The sequence below is a fragment of the Canis aureus genome, chromosome 3 (genome assembly GCF_053574225.1).
Source record: "Canis aureus isolate CA01 chromosome 3, VMU_Caureus_v.1.0, whole genome shotgun sequence".
NCBI lineage: Eukaryota > Metazoa > Chordata > Mammalia > Carnivora > Canidae > Canis > Canis aureus.
This window is the reverse complement of record NC_135613.1, coordinates 82,891,521-82,918,303: the sequence shown is the minus strand read 5'-3', so window position 1 is coordinate 82,918,303 and position 26,783 is coordinate 82,891,521. Positions and strand designations below refer to the sequence as shown.

Sequence of the window (26,783 nt, the reverse complement as noted above, 5' to 3'; positions counted from 1 at the left end):
TGTTCTTTTTAGTAAAATAAATAAAACCTCCTGTTGCCATGGTAATGTCTGAGCCGTCTGCCCAAGCGTGGCCTAATGGTCCCACCTGGACTCATCACCTGGGCTCTTGGCCTAGCGGGGTTATGGAGCAAGTAGGAGACTAATTATTTGCACAGCCCCAGCCTAATTAATAGCTTTGGATAGGGAACTTCCTGGACTTGGCTGGGGACTACTCCACCCATGAAGCTTGATTATAGCGGCTATTTTGAAGTTCATTTTTGTGACTCCCAAAGGGAAAGGCCACTTGATGGATGCAGATTTTCCTTGGAGGCCAGGCATGGTTTACTCACCTTACACCTCAACACATGGTGGCTGAGCCAGTGCTTCCCTCACCCCCCCAACGCGTTCTCCCAAAGAGAGCAGTGGCCAAAAGAGGCTACACGAGGCGCTTTCAATGGTTCTATTTCCCTGCTTCTCTTCCAACTTGTGCCTTCCTACTGGGAATAGGTTCATCTCAAGTTGGAGATGAGGAAAGATTTCTGAAGATTTCTATGTTCAGGAAACAGATCTTTTCTCCATTTCCAACTTCCCATGTGTGTATGAACAGCAGAGGTAAGGCTCTCTCTTTCTGGTGGTCTCGGAAGCCACTTCGCCTTTGAGACCTGAAAGGTAAAATACATCGACATTTTCTGAGATGTTTTACTTTAGCTATGCTCATGGACTATGCCAAGCAGTTCTGAAATGTATTTCTTCAGAGGGTAAACACAAGGTTGGGATGGCTTGATGGGATGGTCAATAGATGATTCATCACTGGAGATGAGAAAAACAAAGACCGAGCTGCTCCAGCTTAAAGCTATTTCTAAATGTGAGCCCAACGTCACTTTCTTCTCAGTTTGGATCTCTCATTGAAGACCTCTGCAGTCAGTGTGTTTTCCTTTGATATGGAAATGCACGCATTGATCCTGGCTGGAGGACCTGCCTGCCTGCCTAGGGATCCCACAGCTCTGGGAGGCTGTCTCAGGTTGAAAGTAGGAGAGCAGAATTCATCTGGTCTCTGTTTCCACTTCCTTCCTCCACCCTGTGTCTGAAGTTTTGTTTCCCTTCTGGTGTTCTCTTTCCTATCTCAAATTCTTTCTAGTGCTTAGGGAAATCTCTTTCCATTTTCAAAAGCAAAATAAACGAAGCTGCAGGACAGGCGTGTCCTGCTCCTAAAAATACATAGTGGGGTACAATTGTATACATCTTAAAACTGAAGTGCGATTTGGGAGATGGGTGCACTAGGCCCTGTCTATGAATAATTCAAAGTGATAAGGAGATTCTGTTTGCTTACCAAGTGGTTTTTAAACGAACAGAAAGAAGACATAGGACCGGTTTTCAGGCAATAGAGCCAAGGCCGAGGATGCTCAACCAAGACAATCACAGACAGATTGCTGCATTTCCTCAGAGTATGAGATATCATGCATCTGCATTTTGAAGCTTATAAATGATGAGGCTAAAAGTTGTTTTTCAACCTACAATATTCATTTGGGGAGACCATGTAATTATTCCAACTGAGGGATCTTAAATCTTTCTGGGGTCCTCCCATGGACAGAACTAGAGAGGTAGGTATTGCCCTCATTGTTCCCCTATAGTCTACAGATTTTTCAAGGCCCTAAGATAATATTTGAGACTAGAAAAAAAGTAACTGCGTCAAATTCAAAAGGAAGCTATAATAAAAATTAATAAATTTGTTTGTTATTATGTCCAATGGTCTATAACCATTCAACAGACAGATAATCCATATTTGTGTAAGATGTAGGTACAATGTCATATGTTTGATATATTATAATGTAGGCTTCCACCAGTTAGAATGCTTAAGTTGTAGGAGGGTTATTCAATGGCCCTGTGCAGGTCTACATCATAAGGCATCATTTTAATTCAGTAATTAATTAATTAATTAATTAAAAATATTTATTTATTTATTTGAGAGAGAGAGAGGGAGAAAGAAAGAGAGAGCAAGCATGTGAGTGAGGGGAGGGACAGTGGGAGAGAATCTTCAAGCAGAAGCTTGAAGCTTGGTCTCACAACCCAGGAGATCATGATCTGAGCTGAAACTGAGTTGGACATTCAATTGACTGAGCCACCCAGGCACCCCAAAAGGTTATTTTATTATTTTTATTTGTTTCAGGCTGAAAATTTAGTGATTCATCAGTTGCATAGAACACCTGTTGCTCATTACATCAAGTGCCCTCCTTAATGCCCATCACTCAGTTACCCTATCCCCCACCCGCCTCCCTTCCAGCAACTCTCAGGTTGTTCCCTATAGTTAAGAGTCTCTTATGGTTTGCCTCCCTCTCTGTTTTTATCTTATTTTTCCTTCCATTCCCCTATGTTCATCTGTTTTGTTTTTAAATTCTATATATTAGTGAAATCATATGGTATTTGTCTTTCTCTGACTGACTTATTTTGCTTAAAATAATACCCTCTAGTTTACACACATTGTTGCACATGGCAAGATTTCATTCTTTTTGATGGCTGAATAATATATCATTGTAAATAGAGACCACATCTTTTTATCTATTTATCTGTTGATAGATGGGCTCTTTTCATATATTGGTTATTGTAGACATTGCTGCTATGAATATTGGGGTGCAAGTGCCCCCTTTGCATCACTATTTTTGTATCTTTTGGATAAATACCTACTAGTGCAATTGCTGAGTCACAGGGTAGTTCAATTTTTAACTTTTTAATTTTTATTTTTCAGTAATCTGTACACCTGATGTGGGGCTTGAACTTACAACCCTGAAATCAAGAGTTGCACGCTTCACTGACTGAGCCAGCCAGGTGCCCCTATAAGGCATCATTTTAGAGTCTTGTGTTGCTGAGGAAAAAAAATGTCATAGTTGTTAAGAACTCAGATGATGGGTTTAGGCCTCATTTCAGTTCAGAATCTTTACATGATCTGGGGCAAGTTCTTTATGTCTTACAGCTTTTTTCCTCCTCATTAATAAAGTAGGAATAAGAGTTCTGTATTTACTACATATTTTTTTAAGTGGGAAAGCCATTTTGTACAGTACCTGGCATATAGAAAGCCTTCAGCAAACTTTTGATTGCAATTATTGTTCTGTTGGCCAATATTGTCCTGCATTATTGCTTTTAGTATTCTTCATGCCAGGCTCTAACTGGGATGTAGGCTGTCTCCAGAAATCAAATTCACACCTAAAAGAATAAAAATGAACCCCTAGTAAGGACATCTGGAACAATGGGCTTCAGGTTTTGAGGGCAGCTCTAAATGATTAGGTGTGCTATGTCATGTGAACACCACTGAACTATGTACAGAATGCCTCTCAGAGTGGAACCTTCTCACTTGACTGATTTATTCTGGCATTTTGGGTTCAAAGAACAAAGATACATATAAAAAATAAGCTACATTTCTCTCTTCATGGAAATATCACTTGGGATGACAGCTATTTCCATAGAGTATAAATGTCTTCCTGAAATTTCCCAGCTCCACCATGCTTTCCCATATCTCTCTCTTTATGCACACATCACAGCCTTTCTGCCCTCTTCTTGGACTGCTTGCCATTTCTTTTTATCTGACTTACTCCTCCTCATTCTTCCAAACCCTGCTCAGATGTATCTTCAAAAGCATCCCCCAACTCCACCAGTTTGCATCAGGTTGCTTTTAAACTTCTTGGGATAATATCTAATTGCAATTACATTAGCCTGAATCTGAGGTTAGTGCCCAATCCTAATTTATAAATGATTAATTAAATGCCTGTAAAGTGTGATATTATTTAGGCCTAGTCTACATCAATTTTAACTCATTTGGTTGTATTTGTAAAATATTCAATGTATGCTTTCGGGGCATTTTGATATGAAATGTAAGATGAGGTCTACAAAAGTAAAAGTGCCTAAGACCTGTGAGGGCCTTAAAAGATAAAGCTGTTTAATGCAAGAATTTGAGAGTGTCCTCTGAATAATAGAATGGAGTAGTGAATATCTCTGTGAATCCAAGGATTAGACTGTCTGGGGTTGAATTAATTTTTTAATAGTTGGGATCCCTGGGTGGCGCAGCGGTTTGGCGCCTGCCTTTGGCCCGGGGCGTGATCCTGGAGACCCAGGATTGAATCCCATGTCGGGCTCCTGGTGCATGGAGCCTGCTTCTCCCTCTGCCTATGTCTCTGCCTCTCTCTCTCTCTGTGTGTGTGACTATCATAAATAAATAAAAAAATTAAAAAAAAAAGAAAAGGTTTAAAAAAATAATAATAATTTTCTAATAGTTACGATTTGTGTGAATTAGGCAAGTCATTTAACTTCTCTAAGCCCTGATTTTCCCATCAGGAAAATTGGAAAAATAATAGTAACAAACATAGAGGTTTCTTTTGAGATTGATTGCCAGGGTACCTGTCATGTTATCCATAATGTGCCCTTTGGACGTATGGCGAGCTCTCAGGAAGCACTCTGTTGGGAAGACTGTCAGTCTGGTTGTTCCACAGTGCCTGGAAACTAGTTGCTTCTCATTAATATTTGTTGACAGATGCTGATTAGACGGTGTAAAGTGATAAGTTCAGTTTCTGACACTGATCAGTGTCAACAAATGGAAGCACTCGTCTAGGCTGTTCCAGAGCCTTCTTGCTGCTTGTTGCACCTCCCTTCAATTCATTTTCCACTTGAGCACCAGAGGTTTTCCTTATTGAAAGCATCATTCTCTTAGTCACCGTATTCAGTTAATTAATGGATCTCTGGTATCCTCAGAATAAAGCCCATCCTCTTTGGCATGACATTCCGGGATCTGGGATCTCCTGGGATGTGGGCCCTGCCCAAAGAATCATGTCATTTCCTGCTCCACTTATTCTGCACTCTCTGTGGCTCTCTGAGCAGCCTCAAGCCTCTCTTCTCTCTGCCTCCTTTGACAGGCTATTGCCTCTCCAATGTCTCCCCATCCCCAGCCTGCAACTTAGCTCTACTATTATCTCTCTGTGAATACAATTATGATGTTCTCCTCATCCATCCCAGGCAATTTTATACTCCTCACACACATCTCTATTGTATGTGTATGAAAGATAAATATATACATACATATGGTTATATATGAATAGTATATGTGTGTATATCTACATCTATGTATCCATACGTATCTTCACATCAGGCTATACTATTTTTAATGCCTCTATTATCCCCACCAAACTGTAGTCTCCAACGTATCATTCCTCAGAATTACTCTGCTGCTTGTTTAGTGTCTGGCATAAAATATATAATAAATAAATGAAGACTGATATATATTGCGACATATCTCTTTGCCGAGTGAACAAGTGAGAGAATGACTGAATCCGTGGTTGTCTGATTGACTGAAGAATCTTATATGTCAGGGGCTGTGTCTATCTAGTTTGAGTTGAGTGGTGTTGGCATGACCACACAAGTCTGTACATATTTGTGGATTGAACAAGTGTTATTTGGTGATGAAATGCCAAATGCTGTCTTTGTGTATGTGTGTGTGTCCTTTTTTTTTCTTTCTAGTATTCATTGCTATGGCTCTGTGACTTCAGCTTCACACAAAGTAGGTCAGAGCAAGGCAGTGGAGGGGAAACTGGTCCTCCAGGGCAGGAGGCCATAGTCTCTTCTGTCTCCCCGCTACCTGCAAGGAAGGATGTGTCTTGGGCTGGAGAATTCATTCCTGGCATTTCATTCTTTGTCTTCTTTTGAAGTTAACCTGAGAAATAAGGATATCCTCTTATCTGTAACTCATATTTCCAACCTCCCCTCTTAACCCTGGGGAGGACTTTTCCAGACATGGCGGCATAATGTAGCTGAAGAGGTCACTGGGCTGGACAGGGGAGTTGGGTGTGGATTACAGCAGGTTACTTGAGCCCTGTGGACCTCTGTGCCTTCATTTATTAAAGGGGACTTTGCCATGCTCCCTCCAGTTTTAACATTCTAGTGTTATATAATGACTATGGTGCTGATAAGGGTGATTATGCGGTACTAGTAGCCTTAGGAGAGGGTCAGTGGTGAGTTCAAGTCCTCCAGGCAAGCTCTTGCCCCCTGTGGCATAAAATCAAAGAGGGCACATTTTGCTAATGTGCTTTATCTTGCCCATCAGCTCTGGAAACTAATTCCATGGGGTGATCACAGTCAGCCATCCTCTTCATCTGAGGAGATGCAATCCCAGGAGCAACTGCCCTCTGACCTGCTGGCTGGCCTGTGCATTACTCACCCTGTCACCAGTCCAGAGACTGGCCCAATGCCTGCCGGGAGCTTCTCAGGCTGGAGCAGCAGCAGAGCCAAGGATGAAACAGGATGCTTATTGGGAGAGGCGGCAGGGTGGGAGGATGATGCAGCCCAGACCAATAACACATGTTCAGTTTGAGTGCCCGAGGAAATGTAGATGTACTATGATTAGAGAAAAACAGAGTGGCTACATGGGCCCCTGGGAGAAAAATATCTGGTTTTGGTACCTGGACACAAGGAAAGGGTCATGGTTTTGCCAAACCAAACAATTGAGGTATGAGAAACAGGCCTGGCTAATATGCTGGTGGCTAAGTCACCTTTGTCTGTCTTTCCCATTCAATCCAGAGCTCTGGCTACAATCATAAAAAAGATCAGTTAAAAGGTCAGTTCCTGACAGGATCCATAGTGCACCACAAAAAGCCAGTCTGGGTTGGAGTCTGGTTTAACAAGTTGCTCATCCTGTGAATGGAGCCTGGAAAGTTCTTCTCTAGCAACGGTGGTTCTGGAGGACTCCACAGAGAATCCTTCTAAACGGAGTTCCTGAGTTTTAGTGGACATTACATCAGGTATCCCACCACGATCCTGGAGAGGAAATAAAGATAGGGGGAGATGGGGAGATGGTGGAAACTGGAACCCTGAGGAAGGAAAGGAGTGGGGTAACATCAAGAATGAGTACAGGATGAAATGTCCAGGGGATGCAATCTGTTGAGCCACCCGCTCTTGGTTTTGGCACACGTCATGATCTTAGGATTTCGAGATTAAGCCCCAAGTTGGGTTCCACACTTAGTGAGAATCTGCTTGTGATTCTCTCTCTCCCTCTGGCCCTCCTCCACTTGTGTGCGGGTACACACTAAGTAAATTTTAAAATAAATAAATACACTTTTTAAAATAAATGACTACATGACCAAAGCTATCAACCATAGTGCTTTTAGGTAGAAGCTGGGCTCTGCAACAGTTCATGACCGTGAACAAATTTCTTACTCACATTGACTGAGCTTTGGTTCTCTCATCATGGACACAGGAAATGGAAGGAGCTCCTTATCAAATTAAGTTTGAAAACAGACTAGGAATTGGACACTTTGAAGTATTATAATCACAGATGCACCAAAGTACTGCTCTTTCCCTTCACCAACATACATGATGTAATGCACTCATCCCACCATGGTCTTTGATTTTGCTTAATCCAAAGACTGGAACACCTTTCAAGGTTCCAGTCCATTATGAGGAAGTCCTTCATCCTTTGGGCTGTTTGATTCTAGGCAAACTGCTAGACTGGAATAAGAATACAGCCCATGCTGGTATAAATCAGGGCTGCTGGCCTCTGAGGAGTGGCCAGAGAGATGCTTGCAAAACATAGTAAACAGGACATGGAGGAAGTCAGGAGTTGGACTCAGGCTGTTAACAAGCTCCCCCCTCATTGTCAGGAAATGTGGGGAGCTGAGGGCCACTGAGCACACAATGATGCAGCGGGAAGTGGCCTTTATAAATACCCAGGGGTCAGGGCCGGCCCGACAAACAATAGGGGAAATGATGATGGAGGGCAGTGGGTGTGCGGGGTGGAGAAGGCCAAGATGATTCCATCAATGACAATAGCTGAGCAGGCAGTTGGTGGGGGTGGAGGTTGCAGAGGGAGGCCTGGGGATTGTGAACCAAACAATGCAAATTGCCAGGCAACTCAGTAGCCATAACACAGGGCAGTGAATTCTGTAAATAGTCCATGGTATGTCCCACTGTTCCTTCGAGAACTTCTCTTTGGCTCCTATGTTTGAAAATCTGTGTTTTGCTCCATTTAGCGGAAGCTACTTCAGCATTCAGAGGACACCATTCCTCACCAGTGGTAAGGGTGGCCTATTTGGCCAGTTTCTGCCTTGCATTCATAGTTTGAAGCAAATAGCCACCAAAGGAAGCTTGAGAAGCCTGGTGTGGATGGGACAGAGGACAATAGACAGTGCTCCTAGATCTGCACTTTGATCTAGATCCATATGATGTGACGGATGGGGATAGATAGATTGAAATATCACCATCCTTTGCCATGTAAGAAGATGCATCTATGGAATATAGTCTGTAATGAAACAAAACATGTGAAGGGCTATAGTAAAAGCAATAAACGGATGTAGGAGTCTTTTTTGTTTTTTTGTTTTGTTTTGTTTTTTGTTTTTTTTTTGGTCACTTTCTCAGCATGAACTGTTACTGGCTGGTCAAGTAGGTTGAGTGAATGAATGGCTATTTGTAAAACCAATTAGCCCATTTCTTTCATAGGGAGGTTCCTAGTTCTTTCCATGATAAGCTATAAATGGGATCGATCATTTAAATTCTTTGAGCCTTAATTTTCTTTACTACATGGAGTTTGTCACTGAGGGTCTCTGAGATGCTATATTCATGGAAAGAAAAATTTTAGCTAAACTCACTTTTTTCCCTCCATCTTTGCCAAGCCATTATCTGTTGAGCATTGGAAGTTCATCTTCTATTCCAACATGTAGACTGTTGTAGGGAGACAGCACCTATTCTATCTGTTCAAGGAGCATGCATGATTTCATGAAACTCCAAGAAGTATAAAGGAAAGAAATTGTCATCAAATGGCATTTTCAATCTTCCTGTGTGTTTACAAATAATAGGGTGATTTCCAAGCACCAAAATAGTTGTGACATATGACTATACCTCAAGCAGTAATTGTAAATTCATCAGATTGAATGTTCTGTATATCTGCTAATACATTTTCCCACACTTCATTGTAAATATGATTAAAGATCTAATTCAGTAGCCAATTGTTTAATATCATTCCTTTCTCTAAATTGTAAGTGTTGCAAATGCACATGCTAGGTCTCTCCTGTTAATGTGGTTTTCCTGGTGCTCAACATAGTTCCTCTCGTGAAATTGGCTCTTAGCTCACATTTATTGAATAACTAAGGGAAAGAACACTTTCTTGCTGAGGGGTTCCTTTTCTATATACAGACTCTACAAGCAGCCTGCTGGAATCTGTGACCAGGGTCTTGCTTCTTGCAGGGGACTTCCCATAATCCTCTGGGTCTAGGGATGGCTTCAGCATGAGGATATCTTCAGGGTACCATCCAGAATGATAGCTGCGGCCTTGATGGCAGAGGAGCTACTCCTTATTATGGCAGTCATAATTAACTAAAGTTGTCTAAACTGGAGTGAAATAAAGTATGAAATTAACATGAGGATTAAGCCACTTCATATCTCTTTTAATAGTTATTGTTTATAATGTACATTTAAAAAACATAAATTTGTGGGCCAAGTGGGCTAGGTGTTGCATGTAAGCGATGGGTATTGTATGTAAGCAATGAATCACTGAATTCTACTCCTGAAACCAACATTACACTATATGTTAACTAACTAGAATTTAATAAAAATTTGAAAGAAAAACAAACAAAAACCTACATAGGCTTTGACTTTCAATGAGAAAAGATGAAACAAAACATAAACTTAGAACTTGCTAAGGGTAACCTAATTCTGACTTCTTTAACCTTCACATAACACTGGTGAAAGCATAAATTGGTATATACTTTCTGGCAAACAATTTTGTATTAAGTTATATCAAAGCCTTAAAATATTTATATTCTTCAACCCAACAATTTTGTTCGGGGAATCTTTCATGAATGCGGACAAAAATTTATAACCAAAGACGTTTTCCTATTTAAAAAGTAGGAAATAATTTATCTAATAATAGACGATATTTAATTAAATGGTTGATATGAAAATAATAGAATATGATAATGCCTTTGAATTAAATTATTGAATTAAAGATATTAAAACTACTTTCATATATAGTTTGGATGAGTGACTATTATTTGACAAAATGGGAAAAGACAGGCTACAAAATATATGCAGAATATATTCTCAACTATGAAGAATAATATAAATCTAAAAAAGTCTGTAAGCATTTTTTAAAAAAGATTATTTATTTATTTGAAAGAGAGATAGAGAGAGAGAGCACAAGCAGAACAGAGGAGCAAGCTCCCCACTGACCAGGGACGCTGATACAGAGCTCAATCCCAGGACCCTGGGATCATGACCTGAGCCAAAGGCAGATGCTTAACTGACCGAGCCACCCAGGTGCCCCTGTAAGCATTGTTATAAAATATTAATAGTGAAGGTTTCAGGATGTTAGAATGATGGTTTTCTATTTTTCTTCTTGATACTTCTTTTTCTAGAATTGTTCATTGTAATTATAGACATACATTCTATAATAAGTTTTTAAAAACTTTTCTTTGGTTGGTTTATCTTTATAATTCCAGGTGTAATTAATGTACTTCTGTCAATCTCTGGAAGGAATGAAAATGTAGGCAAGAGTCTCCTCAAAAAGAAAGAGGAGAAAGAGAGGCAGACAGAGGCTCAGTGTTGTTGGAGGAAATATTCTTTTGGTTTTGGAAACGATCATGAGGGAATTACAATGATAACATACAAAGACATTCTAAGTACCTGTATTCTTTTTATCTTCCCTTCTTAACAAGTCATTGAATGGAAGAGGAGATAATTTATAAAGGGTATTTTCAGCAGAAGCTACGAAAAGTGACAGCTGTATGTCAACTTGAGATGAAGCTCTCATAGTCATAAAAGTTAGATGTTGGAATGGTCTTTGACATTAGAAAGTTTTCAGGTAGAGGTCCGTTTTCATGAATGAATGAGCTAAACAAACTACAAACAAAGACGCCACAGGATGATAGTGGTAAACTATGGGTAGGTTAAGCAATGAGAGCTGACATTGATTGTGAGCTCACCAAGTGCCAGGCCCTGTTCTTAGTGTTTGGTTTGTGCTAATTCCTTTAATTTTTGTGGTAAACCCATGAGTGAGATGATATAACTATGTTCACTTTATAGATTAGTAAATTGAGGCATAAAATATTAAGTAACTTGTCTGCCGTCACAGAACTCCTGGAGAAATTGCTTAGAGCCTTTACTTTTTATCATGATATAACTCCTCATTGAAAAGAGTTCTGAACAATAGAAAGGCATTACATTATTCCCAGGTGTTTGTATTCCCATAGCCATGAGTCTCATTCAGTAGGACAAGAAATTGCACTTTAACAGAAAATAATATTGTAAAAGGAAATAGCTTTATTTCCCTTAAGACCTAACGTCCCATTCAATATTCATTCATTCAATAAATATTTATTGAGGGCAGGATGCCCTGGCAAGAGAGATAAAAGACTTACTCTAGAAAGACAGACAGATAGACAAGTAAGCAAATGATAGGCTGAAGGGCACTGCGAGCCTTTGATGGACTTACTCAGGATTGATGTAATTACATGGACATTTTTAAAAAGACACTCTGACAATCTGAACAATGGCAAAAAGACTATAGGGAGATAGCTTTGGAAGTAACAGCAATCAGCTCCGAAGGCTTAAAATACAGTCATCTGAACTGGATGAAAAAGCTAGAAATTGGTGACTGTAATAGTTGCAGTCCCATCAGGAAAAAGATGGTATACACTAGCTTTAATAAGTTTAATATAGGGATTATTTACAGAGTGTGTCAGTGAGGCTTAAGAAAGGAAGTGGGGATTGAGCAGTGCCCTGGGGTTGCTAGCATCAGGGAGCAGGAGCCTTTATCACCTCCAAGCCTGATGGGCAGTAGAAGGATTGCTGGAACCCCGGGAGGGCTTTGTGGAAAGGGATGTGCGATGGAGTCTGCCCTTATGTCTAGAAAACAGCCAGACCATGGAGACTCTGCAGGGTGGGTGGGAGGGAAGCATACTCACTCTCCTGCCTTATTCCAGTCTCCACCAGTGCTCACCAGATTCAGACCCAACTGGCAGCCAAAGAGCAAGGAAGCTCTACTGTTTATGTCCTGTAAGTCAGTCTCCTTGGGTTTGTGCTTGGGAAGGGAATATGGTTCTGGTGGGGCATGTGGAAGGGTCTAGCTCAGTAAACACATGCACGTGGTAATAAAAGAGGGGCTGGAATCTGCCATGAGTCCCAGGTTTGGGAACGGGGTCATTATTCCCAGGTTCTGAGATAGGCAACCAAGGAACATTGAGGAACACATTTTTGAAGTGCATGTGAAAAATTTTTGTAAAACCTCTAAGATATAGTTATTATATGAAGAGATGGTGAGAGTTACAGAAGGCTGGTAGTTACAATGGATTTATATAGATGAGAGTCATAACCATGGTAGCAGAAGAGGTAAATCTGGAGAATATATAGGGTAATTTGAAAACATGAGTAAGGGCGGAAGGCGGGGGATCACTAGTCTTTAAAGATGTGATGAATATAATTAAGGCAGTCAGAAGAACCAGTGCAGGAATTTCAAAGCCATCTAAACCTGGTCTCTTCCTATGGACCAGGATTCTTGGGTTTGTATTTGCTTTATATGGACTCCCACGGATCCAAAGGGAAAATGCACATTGATTGGGATTTTAAGCTGAGAAGTTAAAGACCAGGCCTCAGAATAGAACCTCAAACGATGACCTTTCCTCTCAAAGCCTTCCTTACCTTTCTGGAATAGTATTCGTTGACCACATCCTACCTCACAGGGTGTTTTTAAGGATAAATGAGATAACGTCTGTAAAGCCCCAGGAGAGGAAGCCCCGATGTAGATAAGCACATGCTCGGGTATTTTTAGCTGAGTGTTGGGTGTTCAGGACGTGCCATTTAGCAATTCCTGGAGCCTTGAAAAGGAAAGAGAAAGGGGTGGGGAGACAGGGAATCAGTGGCATACAACAAATGTTGTTTTTCGAGAAATCCCTCCCACCCTGAGTGTAAGAATCCACGTCAAAGGAAGCAAACACCATGTGTAGATAAAACAGGAAAGTGACAGGTTTGCTTGCTTGCAACCAAGATGGGGTGATGCCAAAGGGTTAGTCCTGGCTGCTTGTTCTCTGTAGGGGGCAGAGGTCCAATGGCCGGCTACTCTACTGATAATGAAACCAGGGTTAACTAACTCTGTCCTGTGTAGAATGGCAGGAAACATCTTCATCACCCATGACTCCTGGAGAGAGTGGTGGCGGCTCAGGGGGGAGGTTGCATTTCCTGTCAAGATTCCAGAAAGGGTGCTCACTCTCTACGGAGGCATGAGCACTAGCATGCTGACCCAACACAAGCAAGGCTGCAGAGTGACCACAGGGCCTGGCCCATCCTCCTCAGCCCATATCTGCTTCATAAGCACAAAGCCTTTGAGAAAGTAATAACAGGAACCTTGGAAAGATAACTTACTTGGAGAAAGGTCTTGGAAGAGTTCATCCAACTGCACCACCAATGCTCTTTTTCCTTTTTCTCCCCCGTTCTGTCATAAAAAATGTTTATTTCTAAATCCCATAGTGCAGATCTGTGTCTTCTTATATATGAAAAGGCTATAAAGTTTGAGTGCCTCTCATGCCACATTTTGTATATATCATGTCATTTAACCCTCTCTACAAAACCATGATTTGTTGATCTGTTTTTGGTCAATATATATATAGATATATTATTGATCCATTTTTGCAGGCAAGTCAACTGAAGCAGATACCTAAGATTAAATATCAAGAGTTAGATCTGGGTTCAAATTCTATTGCACTGTATGTAAGCAGCATGGTATTCGGGGAACAGTTTAACCTTTCCAAGCTCGGTTTCTCTATCTATGAAGTGGAGGGCATAATTGCCATCATAAGATTATTATGAGAGTTAAGTGAGATAGAGCAGATAAAATTTGAATTTAGTTGTATATTATGTCTCTGTTCTTTCCAAGACTCCTCTGGCAAACACAGAAGCCAAAAGAGACATGGATTAAAACTAGAATGTTTTTCTAGGCTGCTTGACCCCAAGTATTCAAACTTATTTCAGAGGAGAATTCGTGGGAGAGAGTAATTTTATTTTGACCTTGGTAATCTTGTTAGTTTTGCTTTCTTAAAACAGAAGGAGTATGCCCTCTATAGATACCTGAAGAGATATCTAGATGCGCCTTTTTGATTGTGTAAGATTATCCCTTGGTTTGTGAAGCAACGAGGGACAGAACCTATTTTGAGGGGTGATGAAGCTCATCTCACATCCCCTGGCCTCTCATGGTGAGTGGTTTAGTATCAAGCCGGCAATCACCTGCAAGATAAAGAATTGGGAGAAATGCAATTTCCTTAGAAGATAGGAAGGTTTTAATTACGTGAAGCCGTAAAACATTAGCTTCGCCAAGGACCCAATTCTCTTAATTGAGAGTAAGGAAATTAGGAGCCTGTTCAGTCAAGCTTAAATTCTCAGAGCCAGCTAAGGGTAGGGGCAGGATTAGACCTCAGTACCCCTAAACCCAAGGCTCTTCCCACTGCATCAGATTCAAATTTTTACATTTCCTATCTTCCACACGTCCTCTCAGTTGAGTATCTCTTACCCCTTTGCTGAGTATTCTCCTCCTAAAACAATGGATAGGGTTTGTAATAGTGCCTTCCCATGGGAAATGTTCATAAAATATTTGTAACATGAATAAACCATGGCATACCTGGAAGCACTTTACTAAATGGTTTCTCGAATCTCTGACTGGCTCTTCCTGTTACTAAGACTTGGATTTGGATCAGTTAGTTCAGATCGTGTAGATAGCAATTCACCTGTAGCTGGAGAATGAAGAACAATTGTCTCCCCTCCCCTTTTTAAAAATGTGTCATCCTTTCCTCTATTCTCGAGATTGTCCCTCATTTGAGGAATATTAAGTATTGCAATTGCCTTCAAGTAATCACACCCCCAATGACAGGTCAGTCTCTGGCAGTGAATACTTCTTACCGGTAGAGAATTAGACAAAGTGACAGGGTTAATTCCCAGCAGGACACAAGGGTGTTGGTAGTGTGAAGCAATCGTGCTCGGGGAGGCACATCAATTACTTCCCTGACAGTCCGAAACGAGGGGGGAAGGGCTTCATCTGTGCCTAGAATATTACCTCTTCTCATCATTTATCAAGGCTTTTGATGTTCTTCATGATGTGAGTGGGAGGAAGTCAAGGTGCTTTCTTCAAACCCGGGTTTGGAAATTCCATTTGTGTGAGGTTTGAAAATGATTGGGTAGAAAAGAACTCCTAACATGAAAGGGGAAGACATGCATTAGCATGCCCTGTGCAGCTTGAATCTGTTCTTCGGGCAAACCTCGCCAAGACTCATCAGGCACAGAGGGAATTATCAGCCTATCAAGTGGAAAGGTGAAATGAGTTTTATCATCTTCTCACTAAAATGACAATTCTAGTGTCAAGTTTCATTTGGTTGATAAATGTCATGTGGGAAGGGACAGTAGCAGACCTACAGCCGCTCTTGGCCGGCCCGCCAAGAGCCTGCAAGATGGCAGAGTGCAAAAACTTGAGGGGGAGGTGCTATGAGTTGTAAAGAAAGGCAGGTTGCACTCCGTGCTCACCTTGGAGGTACTGAGAGATCATTGAGCCTAAAGCACAGCCATGTTGGGTTCCAGAGCTACCTGTGGCATATAAATTTATGTCCATGTCAACTTATGTCTTCCATTGCAGTGAAATCATTGACAAATCCCAAAGAGGTATTGAGATTTGATGCTGCCTTTGACATCTTGGTTGGTTCATCCCAACTCAATGTAAATTAAGTATTTACACCAGATATATGGTTACTTAGATTGCAAACAACTGTGTACTGTTCGATCTCTAGTGTATGAACACCTTTTTAAAAAAAAATAGGGAAGGGCTTGTTAATGCTTAATATAAGCCAACCCCAGTTGGTAATCAGGAAACTTATGTTGAGTGAAAGAATGCTGAGTGAACACAGTGTTAGAGAATTTGATTCCTTTCTTTAAAGCCTTGCTACCCACAAGGTGGTCCATAGAACCAGCATGCTCATCATCAGCAAAATCGTTACAAAAATGCCAAATATAACTGGGCTCACTACAGACCAACTGATTCAGAGTCTGTATTTTGTAAAACCCTCCAGTGATTTGTATGCACATTAAAGCTTGAGAAACTCTGCTCTAAGACACTATGCCCATGAGTTGGATGGTTTATACCAGGTAGACAGAAATATGCTTTATGCCTTTGAATCTTAGTTATAAAGAATCTCACAGACCTGCATAGCTGAAAGGTGCAAATGTGTGTGTGTATATAGCACAAAGCATAATCACACTGTTTTCTAGAAAAAAAAAAACCTGTTGCTTTTAAAATAAGTTAATGAAAAATCATTTCTCCTTTCAGCTATTATTATTGATGTATCAACATGCCTGAATTCTTGAAAGGGTTTTTGCACTCCTGGAAGGCTAGGATCACATTTCAGGCATTTCTACATATCACTACAATTATGCACATAATAATTGCTTTAAAATGCTTATTGAATAGGCTCAAACTTCTGGGTAAAAGTGTTCTTTCTCATAGCACCACACGTTCTTTGTTTAAAACACTAATTACAATTTATAATTATGTATTTCTGTGCTTGTTTTTTTTTTTTTTTTTTTATGTCTGCTCCCTCTGCTAGATAATAAACCGTATCGGAACAACACTAGGTTTGTCTCATCCACTTTCTACTGTGTTTGCCAAATCAAGGAATGCATGGTGGTCACTGTGCACAAATTTAGATGCATCAAAGACCTACTTAATCAGATCATGATTTATCTTTCTACTCGGAGGGGAAAAAAAAAACCTTCTTTATACACAATCTTTATATAAAAATCATACTTATAGAAGAGTAACGGTAGGAATTATCAACAGTTGTGGGTTCTTGCCCCCTGGATGCTTAGCAGATGGAAATGTCCATTGCTTCCTCGAAACCCCAAATTTGGACTTCCCTTGCTCCATCCACCATCACCTTGAGAAAGATATTGTCTGCAATTCTCCGAAGTAGAAATGTTCAGTTTCAAGCCCTGAGAACAGTCAAGGTGTTTTGCTTTGTTTTGTTTTGTTTTGTCTTTCCTCTCAGAACTGCCCCCTCAAAGAAAGCCAGGCAGCTTCCACACTCTGCAGTACCAGCCCCGTCCCTGCTGCCACCAAACCAATCTTTCCTTTCCAGTTTTGGCTTCTTTGTTGGTGCACAAGCACTTCCTCTAGCTCCGGGGACGTTGGGTTTGAACCTTGTTCTGGGTGATGTGTGTGTGTGTGTGTGTGTACGTTGCTCTGCGTTTGCGGTGTTTCTCTAGCAGCCTTTGCCATTCTGTGGGTGTTCGCTTGATCTGAAGTGGAACCACTGACTCTCAATAGCCACCGATGTTTGTGCAATTCTCTGCAAAAATGGCTTCAAGTGTTACCTTGGCTGCTCCACTTCGCGGCAACCACAATGATGAACAGGCACGAACCCCTTGACACATGCACTTCACCTCCCCGACAGACCCGATAAGATCAACGATCAGGCTGCAGGCGGTCTGGCATGTCAGTGTGCTCTGCACCCAGGTGGTGGGGGGCACTCCACACGCCTTTGCGGGAGCTTGCTTGGGCTGCCACTGCTCGCCCAGCACCCCACTTCCAGGAGGTGGTGGGAGGCACAGCTGAGTCTACAGAGGGGTCTCAAGGCACCTTTCAGACACACAAATGGGACTAGAAAGACGGGTTGCTTATTTCCACCCTTGGTTATTTCCCTACCACCGATCCCCCTAATAATCAAGAAGATTTCTAAGGGCATGAGCATTTACGTTGGGCCCCATCCTGCGCTACAGTGTTCACAAAATAAATGTATACACATGCTCTCTGAGCCACCTCTCTGCTCCAATAGTATCTCTGGCTCTGAGCTGACGGGCGGAGTCCCCCAGAAGTCAGCAAGAACCCACCCCTCCTGCAGCCTGGTTAGGTGGGTGGTACGTGTGGTGGTACTTCTGATAGGCTTTTCACATTTTTTTTAAAGATTATTTATTTATTTATGAGAGAGAGAGAGATTGGCAGAGACACAGGCAGAGGGAGAAGCAAGCTCCATGCAGGGAGCCCGATGTGGGACTTGATCCCAGGACCCCGGGATCACACCCTGGGCCGAAGGCAGGCTCTAAACTGCTGAGCCACCCAGGCTTCCCAGGCTTTTCACATTTTTAATCTTTCATGTAATTAGGAAAAAAATAGAACTTGTTACTCAAGAGGGAAGAGTAACCCTTGGTTGGAACAGGAGGAGACAGTAATTGTGTAGTGGGGTAGGATTATCTGAGTCTCATCTTTGTTACAAAAGTCATGCTCAGTAAACTCTAACTGACATTGCCCAAGCATGGGACACTGAGTCTCAGGAACCTGACAACCCCTGACACAAGAAGCAGGTAAAAGGTGTTTGCATCTAGATGTGAGATCCAGGACTGGGTGGTGCGGGGGTGGTTCAAGGGACTTTTGTTCAGTTGAACTGAGGATGGTGGGAGGTGGGGATTTTTTTTTTCACAGACCAGGAAATTGAGGCAAGGAGCAGAAGACTGGATCCAGGATACGTAGTGACTCAGCGACACAAGAAAGGTGCCATGGCAAGGGGATTATTTTTCCCCTAACTCTGCAAAAGGTGGCTAGTCATGAGAAGAAATTATTCATCTTAATTGTTTTTCCGGGAAGACAACTATTAAGGTTCACTCAGAAGAGATAAATGGACATGTGCAATGTTCCAGGTTCCCTAACTTAGAATGGGGTGTTTTGAACTTTGGCTCATTGATGGAGAATCTTAAGCTTTGAGAGGTTAGGCAACTTGACTGAGGTCACGAGGCAAATCTGTAGTGGGGTGGCAAGGAGAACGTTACTGTGTGTGACCGTCACCCACGACACTGCCCCATGTGTGAGTGCAAAGCAGGTGGGCAAGGCTTTAACTCTGTCTCACATTTTTATAGGGTTTCTGGCCTTCTGTTCCTGCCTGTGGGCTGAGCCTTTTTTCCTTAAGGTCTGCTTCTTTTGGGAATCTGTAGGAGTTTTCTGCAAAGGGGTGTGCTGAGGCCTTTCTTCCATTGGTCACCCTGCCTGCTTCTTTCCCCAGGCTCAGCCACTCTCTCTGGCCACAGATGGTTGGCCCAGTGTGCAGGTGCTCCTAAGAGTAGCCTATTAGTGACTGTGAAAGCATCCCCCGCCCATCCTCCAAGACCCAAAACAGTCCACCAACCATCATAGATGGCTCAGCAGCAATGAGAATGAAATTGGGAGTCCATATACCGGGCAGAATGATCTTACAATGCTAAAAAGAGAATGAAAGCAAAGGAGGGATGGTAAGCAAATTCTATACACCTGCGGTACTGCTGGTAAGCTTTCTGTACCCCAGAGCCCAGGAAGAAGGGGGTCTGGGAATACCTCAGGCAGTCACTATGCCTGGATGTTGTCAGGCTCATCCTGGGAAGGGTAACTCCAGCAAAAGGAGCCCCTCCTCCTGAGAATTTTGCACTGCTCTCTCGTCCCACTCTCCCTGGGCTTCTCTATCAGCTCACAGTTGGTGTGTTTCCCTCTTTCTACACTGAGCTAAAGGTGCTAACTCTGCTGCTCAGAATGGCTTGGGGACACTGTTTATCACAACTGGATTGATAGTTCCCAAACTTTATTAAATACTTACACTTCTGACCTTGGCGAGCAAGCATAACTGCCTGCAAATGTCACAAGGCTGTATTCCAAAGATTGGACCAGCTGAACCAGTCTGGAGAGTGTCCAGGGGGAGTTTTTGCTTGCTAAAAGAATCAGAAATTCCTGGGCAGGAGAAAAGTGAGGAGAGAACATGGGGATGTAAGCAAGCGTCCCCCCCCACCCCACCCCTCCCGGCATCTTCTTTGAATACCTAACTTCTTGTCCCAGTTTCCTTTTCCCCAACGCATAGTCAGCAGTAGGACAGGAGCCATTCACACATATTTAAAAACAGAGTCACTTCTGACTGTCTCTCAGATGCCACCTTCCTCTCTCCTCTCAACACTCCTCCCTCCTGGACACCTGGGTGGCTCAGTCTGTTAAGCATCTGCTTCTGGCTCAGGTCATGATCCCAAGGTCCTGCGATCGAGGCCTGCATTGGGCTCTCTGCCCAGCGGGGAGTCTGCTTTTCCCTCTATCCCTCCCCCCTGCTTGTGCTCTCTCTCTCTCAAATAAAATAAAAAACAAATCTTTAAAAAAAAAAGAAAGAAAGAAAGAAAGAAAGAAAGAAAGGAAGGAAGGAAGGAAGGAAGGAAGGAAGGAAGGAAGAAAGAAAGAAAGAAAGAAAGAAAGAAAGAAAGAAAAGAAAAGAAAAGAAAAGAAAAGAAAAGAAAAGAAAAGAAAAGAAAAGAAAAGAAAAGAAAAGAAAAGAAAGAAACACTCCTCCCTCCCAGAGGAACTGGAAAAGTTGACTAAGTTATATAATTTTTTTTTTTTCTTTCAGAAGCTTTAGTGTGAATCACCCCGGTGCCAAGTCTCTCTTCAAAAATTTTGGGTTGCAAAAAAATGCAAGTCTCATCCGTGAGGTGAGTGGCCATTCAAATACTTGAGGTCAGGATGGTTTTGCTTTGTTCAATCATAGAGTTTCAAAACTGCTAAAGCCCTTAGAGTTTCTCTCATCTGTCATTTTACAAGTGGTAAACTGAGGCATTGAGAAGTGAAGTGATGTGGCTTTTACAGAGGAAATTAGACCTGCTCTCTGGCCTTAGAGCTCTCTGCTGAACCCACTCATGACCATCATGGCAGCCTCGTTCTTTCTTTTTATTGAGTGCAGCATTGGAACAAGAAGGCTTTTAAAGCGGTCGGCATGACTTGATGCTCTTGTCACCTTTTCCTGCTTGTTGTTCTTGTATTCAGTTACAAATCTGGCTCTGACCCTTGTTGAAAGGGGTCACTGAAAGTGGTAAGGAAAGAGAGAGAGCAATAAGCTTGGTCATGACCCAATCAGTCCATGGTTACTAAGTTTCTCAGGAATGAAGCCCTTTTCACAAGGTTGAGAAGTGGAAGTGGAGGGAAAGCAGGAGTCATGGAGAAAAGGTCCAGGGAAGGGATAGACACCTGGCAACGCCACTCGTTCTGGGCTTACGTACAATCCCAGTGGCCCATGTTGGGTCCGCAGACTCAAAGCACAGTGAGGAAGCAGCATCCACAGAAAACAGTGGATGCTCCAGAATTCTAGTATAGAGTTGATTCCATCACTAACTAGAAGAGGCAGAAAGAAAGAAGATAATTCTTAAAACATGTTAGGAATGTCTTAAAAAATAGTTGTTCTTAAATTGTAGAACTTTTAAAAAAGTGAGGCTTTTTACCAACCCCCAACTCCAGAGATTCTCATATAATTTAGTGCAGAGGCCAGAAATATCTTTTTCTTGTTGGTCGTGGTGTTCATATAGTCATCCAGTAGTGTTTTTATGGGTTTTTCTTAAATGTTTTTTTTAAATAAACTTTTTTTGGGGTGGAAATGATTTTAGATTTACAAAATAGCTGCAAAGATAATATTGAAATTCAATATAAGCTTCATTCCATTTCCCCTAATGTCACTTTGATTGTTTATATTTTTTTAAAGATTTATTGATTTATTTGAGAGAAAGAGAGAGAGAAAAAACAGAGGGAGCTGGGGGAGAGAGAGAATCTCAAGCTGACTCCACACTGAGCATGGAGCTCCATCCCACGACCCCAAGATCATGACCTGAGCGGAAATCAAGAATTGGATGCCACCCACGCAAACTTGTTACTTACTTACTTACTTACTTACTTTCTTTCTTCTTTTTTTAAGTTGTGGTAAAATATTCATAACATAAAATTTGCCACTTGACCGTTTTTGAGTGTATAATTCAGTGGCATCAAACACATTCCTAGGTTGTATAATCATCACCACCATCCGTCTCCTGAGCATTTCCATCTTCCCAGACTGAAACTCTGTGCCCCTTAAGCAACGACTCCCCACCCTGGACACCACCCTTCTGCTTCCTGCCTCTGTGAATTTGACTACTCTAGGTGCCTTATACGAGTGGAATCACACAATATTTGTTTTGTGACTGGCTTATTTCACTTATGTCTTCAAGCTTCATCCATGTTGTAACCTGTGACAGGATTTCCTTCCTTCTTAAGGCAGAATAATAATCTGTGATGCATATATATGGCACCTATATGAAAGGTAGTGTGTGTGTGTAAACATGGTACATGTTTAGTGGTGTTCACTAAGCTACAGATTTTATTCAGATTTTGCTGTTAAAATATAACCTTTTAATAAGCATCCCAGGTGATTCCGGTTTATTGAACCAAGGTTTTAGAAACATTGATTTTTTTTTTTAATGATGGATTTAGTTTAGGAAGCAGTGCTGGCTATTGGACAGAGAGTCAGCCCCTATGCTGCACCCAGAATAGTTTCAGTGGCAGCCTGTTGCCTTTCACGGAGCCCAACTCCCCGACTTTCAAAGAAGAATGAGAGCACGGATGGCTTGAGAATTACCTGGAGAATTCTAGAGAGAAGAAGCTCTAAGATATAAAGTTGTTTTGTAGGTAAGAACTTCCCAGACAGCAGCTATCAAAGAAGAACTTGGCCAGTGTTTCTGAATCCTAGACGCGGGCTCAGGAACAGCAAAAAGCTTTGAAAGAAATGTGACTAGAGGTTTCCTAGAGCTCTTGTTTGTCTGGCATTGTCAGAATGCAGAGTCCAGACAGGTGACATCTGCCCTCTGTAGTCACTGAGGACAGAATCACAAGAAATGTACTTTGCCTGTAGTGGGTGGGATATGTTTCACTTGAGGAAGCATTTCCTGATATGACAGTGGGTGACCCAAATCTTTGGTGCTCTGGTTTTGCTTTCCCAAGTAAATGAATCTTTTGTAGTTTCTCAAGTGACTACTGCTAGTTTTATTGTTTCATTTACTCGATAGATATTTATTAACAACTAATAATATATCTGAACCTTACTAGGCCATGAAGAAGCAGGGACTGGTCAATGGAACTTCTACCCTTAAGACCCATGGAGGCTAGTGAAAGAAACAAGTACTTAAGTAAGTACACTTCAGAGTAATGATTATTTCAGCATTGCAAATTATTTTTACATGAATTATGTGTGGTTTTGACTACTTGTCAAGAGTCCTAGGATCCTTTCACAGCAGCATTGAGTCCTTACAAAGCAGCATGTGAGTATTTTTCTGTAAGAACCAGCTCGACATGGCCCTACAGAAGTGAGCTTCTGAAGGCAAACACTAAGCATAGGTTATCCCTGACTTATGATTGTTCCATGTATGATTTCTCAGCTTTACAGGGCTGTGAAAGCAACATGCGTTCAGTAGAAACTGTACTTCAAATTTTGAATTTGGATCTTTCCCTGAGCTAGTGAGTGATATGTGGTAGGATCTTCTCTCGGGATGTTGGGCAGGGGCAGAAAGCTGCAGCTCCCAGTCAGCCAGGTGATCATCAGAGTAAACAATCAATAAAATTACAACCATTCTGCACCCATACAACCATTCTGGCTTTCATTCCCATATACTATTCAATAAATTACATGAGATAGTCAATATTTTTTATATATATATAAAATAGGCTTTGTAGGTTTACGTAAGTTTTCTGATTGCCTATAAGGTAGGCTAGGCTAAGCTACGATGTTGGATAGGTTAGGTGTATTAAATGCATTTTTCACTTAAGGCATTTTCAACTTGCGATAGATTTGTTGGGACCTAACCTCATGGTAAATCGAGGAAGACCTGTCAGTGGAGAAGAGCTTAAAGGTCTATAAACAGCAACATCATTACTGCTTCCCCAGGCATATGGTATTCTTCAAGCATTCTTTCAACTCAATTTTTCATGAAAAGATGTGGGAGAAAATGCAAAATGAACCCAGGGGGCCATCTTTATGATGCAGCTTTAGGTATAGCACAGGGACTTGCATTTCATGGTAGAAGCATGTGAAACCAAAAACAGGCAACCCAAGATACTCCAAGGAAGTATTAAAACAGGGAAGTAAGGGAAATTCAGAGAAAGGGGAGGAACTAGGCTGAAATCTGGTTTGGCTTCTATTTATCTCAGTGACTTGGGAAAAGCCCTAGAGGGCTCTTAACAAAGGTAGAGGTGGTCATGACCTCAGCACTAACATCTTTACATCTTTTTGGAGAGGTGTCAATTCCTGGGGACCCCCTTGTGGCAGCCCTGACTCAGAAGGAAACTCATCAGCTACTACATCATATCATCACAGACCACTTCCTGAAGGGCTTTGGGTTTTCCCTAGAAGGCTCTTGTTCATATACAGATCCTGCCAGGAACAGAGAGGAGATCTTCTAGGCAGGCCAATTTGAAACTGAGACCTTCTCCGTAATAAATACACACTTCATAATACAGAAATGAAGAATATCTATAGAGCTAGAATAAAAGGAGCAGAGTAGAAGTTGGACCTTTTCATATGTGCGTATTGGCATATATAGAGAGACATACCCACACTCACAAATTATTTACGATTTATGCCTTTTAATGCATTTGTAAAAGATAGATGCAGAAGTAGGGGAAACAAACCCATCTCTAGAAGAGCGAGAGAAACAAAATCAGTGATGTAGGTCAGCCTTTTCCCACATTCGTGTGTTTCATGAGAAGTATTATGCAAAGACAGAATTGTGTAATCAACTACATTCAGCAGAGGTTGGATAAAATAAATTCAAACAATCATTGTTGGACCTCTTAGAATTGTTAATATGCTAATGGAATTGTAAATCTCATTTCTCACACTTGTGGCCATTAAACACATTTTTTTTTGGAAAAGCAGCTTGCAGTAGCGATCTACAGAGTACCCTTTGGGAAATGCTGACCTAGGCCGAATGCAGTTGCTTTGTTTGAACATTAGTTCTGCTTGGGCTTTCTGACAGGCAAGGCAATTAAAGAAACATATGGGTTATAGTTTGATCATCCGATAAAAATCTATTTTTGCTTCAGATTCTAAGTTAAAATGAATTTTTGGATGCAAAGAAGATGGCCGAACTACATAAAGAATGATCTTTTTAGCAATGGGTTCGTGAAAAATGTAGAGTAATAATAATAATAATAGTAAGCCAAGGATATCACCTGAAAATTTAACTTAGGAAAAGAGATTTTGTGTTTTGATAAAAAAAAAACATATTTAGAATACCTTGAACCCCCATCTCCTTGAATGCTAATGCATTTATTTCTGATTTCGACAGGTGTTGGAATTCACTAATTTACATTTCAAGCCTATAGCTGGATCCAGAGCTGCTTCCTGATTGAAGGAATTTCCACAAGCTTTTGATGCTGGGTCTGCAGATGACAAAGTTTGGACATTTTATTAGGCACTTGAGGAGCCGAGCCTCTTCTTTCACCTAAATAAAAGGAATTCCAACCCCTCCAAAGACAGACTTTGCTGGATCCTGCAGCAAAGACCAGGACTTTCTCAGGAAGCCATCTTGGATTTGCTCAAATGCTCAGAGGGGTGCTGAAGTGGGTTGCACAGATGGACCAGGGTGGCTGGCTGAGTAATCATAACAAGTCATGCCATCAGAGTTTGGGAAGAAAGACACCATCCCTTTTTTATTGGCAGAGAGTTTCTAACTAAAGAAATGCAGTCAATCTTTGTAACAGCTGTCTTATCCCTTGATCTCATTACTCCTTGTTAGCACAAACTATTTGGGACAGTTATAGTGAAAGTCCTGATAAGGAGGAAGTGATCACTTTCAAACTAATCTAGTTTGTCTGTCATGAGATGGTGATAAATAAGGACGGTCTAACTATTATGTAATCAGTAACATTGATTTGTAATTGGAGATATAATTTTAGTTCCTCCTTGACTATCTCTCCCACTAGCCAGCACACAAACACACACACACACCTGCACACGCACATGTGCACACACACAGAGATATTAACTAAATTGAGTCTGGCTCTTTTCTTTCTTTCTTTCTTTCTTTCTTTCTTTCTTTCTTTCTTTCTTTCTTTCTTTCTTTTTTTTCTGTGCATCCAGTATTTCTCTTTATCAGAGCATTTACCACATGATGTTGAAATTAACTGTTCGTGTGTCATCTTCTTCACTAAACTATACACTCCTCAAAGATAGGGCCAACATATTATCCCCTTAGGGGCACCTAGGTGGGTCAGTCAGTTAAGCGGGCATCTCTTGATTTCAGCTCAGGTTGTGCTCTCAGGGTCCTGGGATCAAACTCAGCATGGAGTCTGCTGGAGATTCTCTCTCCCTCTCCCTCTGCTCTTCCCCCACTCTCATTCACTCTCTTTGAAATAAATAAATAAATAAATAAATAAATAAATAAATAAATAAATAAATAAATAAATCTAAACAAACACATTATTCCCTTTAAGCCCCACTGACCAGCACGAAAATTTCCTCAAAATGGGGTGAGTATATCATGTTTAGACTAGTTCCATGGACACTCAATCATGCCACAATTACAGAAGAGTTTGGCTGGGTGTTTCCTTCTTTGATATAATCTACTCTTTTTAGATGAGTGGTCCATAAGAAAATAAGCTTTTTAGTCTAGACTATAAAATGGAGATACCATGTCTGAAGAACCTACATGCATCTTTTCATGAGTAATATAACTTTGAAACATATTTAGAACAAAACAAACCTGGGACAACCCAGGTCAGTCTCTCTTGTGAATTCTATCAAAACTGCCAGAAATGAACAAATAAATAATCCTTTTAGCATAACCCAAATTTAGGGTGCCCAATCCACTCTGAGTTTTACCAAAATTCCTTTGCTTCATGTCTGGAAAAGAAAAAAAGATTCACACCCCATATAAAAGGGAATTCACTTTCTAAAATCTTTATTCTTCACATCCAAACAATATGAACTGCTTCAAAAATGATTAAGAAATTGAACTCT

General features: G+C 41.2%; 1 long non-coding RNA gene across 2 annotated transcripts; it reads left to right on the top strand.

Moving 5' to 3' along the window:
- Positions 1-7,879: 7,879 nt before the first annotated feature.
- Positions 7,880-25,296, top strand: LOC144306035 (uncharacterized). Of its 2 annotated transcripts, XR_013373068.1 has the most exons (5): positions 7,880-8,026; positions 19,026-19,251; positions 22,262-22,456; positions 22,874-22,953; positions 25,111-25,296. It is a non-coding gene; the product is annotated as an uncharacterized LOC144306035 (long non-coding RNA). The 2 variants fall into 2 exon arrangements; XR_013373062.1 differs by lacking the exon at positions 19,026-19,251.
- Positions 25,297-26,783: the final 1,487 nt, after the last annotated feature.